The 3286-nt window shown below is 45.0% G+C and overlaps 1 protein-coding gene across 1 annotated transcript in view; it reads left to right on the top strand.

Annotated features, from left to right (window-relative positions):
* Sfxn2 (sideroflexin 2) overlaps nucleotides 1-1215 on the top strand; it is a 21239-nt gene extending 20024 nt beyond the window's left edge. The window contains exon 13 of the transcript XR_003842557.1: nucleotides 1005-1215. The gene's annotated coding sequence lies outside the window, so the exon portion shown is untranslated. The remainder of the gene's footprint in view (nucleotides 1-1004) is intronic.
* The last annotated feature ends 2071 nt before the right edge of the window (nucleotides 1216-3286 follow it).

Here is a 3286-nt window from a genome sequence, read left to right on the forward strand (position 1 = left end):
GGAACTCACTCTGTAGACCAGGCTGGCCTTGAACTCAGAAATCCGCCTGCCTCTGCCTCCCAAGTGCTGGGATTAAAGACGTGTGCCACCACGCCCAGCACCTCTGTGATTCTTAAAAAAAAAATTTTTTTTTATCTTTTTTTTTTTTTTTTTTAATTTTATGGGTGGGTGTTTTGCTTTCATGCATGTCTCTACATGCAGTGCCCAGAGAGGTCAGAGAGCATGTCAGATCCTCTGAAACTGGAGTTACCACTGTGAGCCATCCTGTGGTCAAACCCTGGTCCCCTGGAAGAGCAGCCACGGCTCTTAACTGCTGAGCCGTCTCTCCAGCTCCCTATTCAGGAAGAGATGAGGGAGCCCTGAATCTTTTGGGGGACTCATCTCTCCTCCTCCCCATGATGGCCTGACCGGGCTATCCCATTGGGAATGCTGCTAAATTTGAGTCTTTGAGGTCCTTGGAATTATTTGTACTAAAAAAGAACAAACAAACACAACATAAAACAACAACAACAAAAACAAACAAAACCCATGGACAAATAGTTCCTTTCCTCAGTCCATGAGGTCTCATACCAAAGAGGGCTGGGACACCTCTGAGTGGGAATTCACCAGGACCACAGCCTTAAAAGCACGTAGGAGAGGCGCAAGGCAGCCTGTACCTTTAATCCTGTATCCTGTGGGCAGAGGCAGGTGGATCTGTGAGATCAAGGCCGGCCTGGTCTACAGAGTGAGTTCCTGGACAGCCAGGGCTACACAAAGAAACCCTGTCTGGAAAAGACAAGGAAAATGAAAGTGTAGGGCAAACCACCATTTTACCGAGGTTATGTGGGGCGTCAAGCTCTGTGCCTTGGAAAAATGGCTATTCTGTCTTAATATCATGTCCCGATCTGCTTCTGGGACCTTTAGCTGAGAGGTCTCTTCTCTCGTTGCCTCCTCTGTCTTACAAGCCGAGTCCCTCACTGCGAGTGAGATGATTTCCTGCTGGCCTCTCTTCCTCTGCCCGTTAGGTCACATACCAAAGAATGCTGAGTGCTGGTGGGATGGGGAGCCTCACTTGGACACCTCAGACAGGAAGTCCACCAGGGCCTAAGGAGGGCACAAAGGACCACTTCAGTTCCCTGGGGGACTTACCTGGGGTCAGTGTGTATATGTGTCTTGTCTGGCAAGATTTGCTGATTCTGTTCAAACGCGCCATTATGAATTGAATAAACTATTTGAAAGAACATGAAACCCTGTCTGCAAACTAAGCTACTAACTCCTGATGGAAAGCAGGTTCTATGGTCTGACTTGGGACTTGGCATGCCAGAGGATATCACAACTGTAAGGGAACCCGTCTGATTTCCTTAATAATGGAGAAGAACCCACCGACCTGTGCTGGTGCTCCACAGGTCTACTGGAGTGGATTATATATTGTCTTAGGGCTGGAATTGGTGAGCCATAACATAGTCAAATTCGCCTGTTCTCTGGGGTGGTGTGTTTTTTCTTTCTGTGCACTTAGGAACAAAAATTTATTTTTACATTTCTTTTTTTTCTTTCATTTTTTTTAAAATTTTTACATTTCTTTTTTTTTTTTTAAATCTTTTTTAAAGATTTATTTATTTATTATATGTAAGTACACTGTAGCTGTCTTCAGACACTCCAGAAGAGGGCGTCAGATCTTGTTACGGATGGTTGTGAGCCACCATGTGGTTGCTGGGATTTGAACTCCGGACCTTCGGAAGAGCAGTCGGGTGCTCTTACCCACTGAGCCATCTCACCAGCCCAATTTTTACATTTCTTAATGGGTTATAAAAAGAAAACCTATAATATGTGACAGACGCTGTACATGTGTCATGTAGACTTTTAACACGTCTCCCCTATTCCACAACTGTGACTTTTAGAAATGTATACTAGGCCTATGGGGTGTGCCATCAATCCCAGCACTTGGGAAGCAGAGGCAGGTGGATCTTCATGAGTCTGAGTCTACCCTGCTCTACATAGCATATTCTAGCCCTGCCTCAAAGGGGAAAAATTGCACCAGGGTCACCCGAAAATGTTGTGAAAACAGGTGGAAAGGCTCATCCCAGCTTCTGGTTCTATAGGTCTGAGCTGGAGCCTGAGGATGTAACACTGACCGGCATCCATCTGACACCACACAGTTGTACCAAAGGACTGTGCGTGCCAAGATCCTAGCTGTGATTTAACCCCACACCCACTTAAAAAGTAAAATGGAACTCAGCATGAAATTGATGCTTTCCTTATGATGAAGCTCAGGCTATGTGCTCGTGAGTGCTGCGATTACAGCTGTGCACCTCCACGCCTAGCCAAATTCAGCCCTTTAAATTGTATGGTTTAGTAACTTTCAGTCCAGTCACAAAGTGCTACAGTTGTCACTACTGTAATCCAGAACACTTTCACTGTCCCTCCTAGAAAGCCAAGATCAGCAGCAGCCACACCCCACCCTCTGCCAACCTCTCATCCATCCATTTTCCTCCCTTGAGTTGGCCTGTGGGATGTTGAAAGGCAGTTATAATGAGCAGGAGGGCTTTGCATGGGAACTACTAGCTCTTTGAGGGCAGCCTGAGTTACAGTTTCTGGCTTGTATGGACAACAGGAAGAGACCCTACATCGAAAACTAACTTAATACAGTCTGTAACTAACTGAAGTCTAATCTTTTATTTCTTTCTTCTTCCCTCTCTTCCTCCCTGTATCTCTTCCTGTTCTCCGTTCCTTTTGGCCCCATACCAGGCTCTGAACTCAGGGCCTTGCCCATGCAAGCCATTTACCACAGAGTGATACATCCCCCTGCCCAATTGGACAAGAATTCTCAATTTGAAGCAGCTACATGGTGATGTGTGGGTTTGTGTGGAATAGCTCTGTCCTTGCGGTGTGTGGACGGGCAAAGGGAAGCCATTTCATTTAGCCAGAAGGTAACATGGATGAAGCAATGATTGGTGGGTATCTCTGAGTAGGGTCTTAAGAGTTTGTCCTTGAAACTTGGGGGTGGCAGAGCACTATCACTAATAGAGGTGCTATTTAATAGGGGGACTCAAATGACTAAGCTGCTGCTTGGGTAGTGAGCTTGTAAAAAGTATCCTGATAATAGGGCTTCCTGTACTTCAATACAAAAAGCGCCAAAGGTTTATAGACTGCAATTGTTCTATTCTTTGGAAGTACGCTACAGAATCTATAGAATCATTATACCGCACCACTTTTTTTTTTTTTTTTTTTTTTTTTTTCGTTCTTTTATCTTTTTTTAACTGTGGGAACATAATATTTCCGCCACACTCAAAATGACTGAAATACTGAT

Source organism: Mus pahari, chromosome 1 (genome assembly GCF_900095145.1).
Source record: "Mus pahari chromosome 1, PAHARI_EIJ_v1.1, whole genome shotgun sequence".
NCBI lineage: Eukaryota > Metazoa > Chordata > Mammalia > Rodentia > Muridae > Mus > Mus pahari.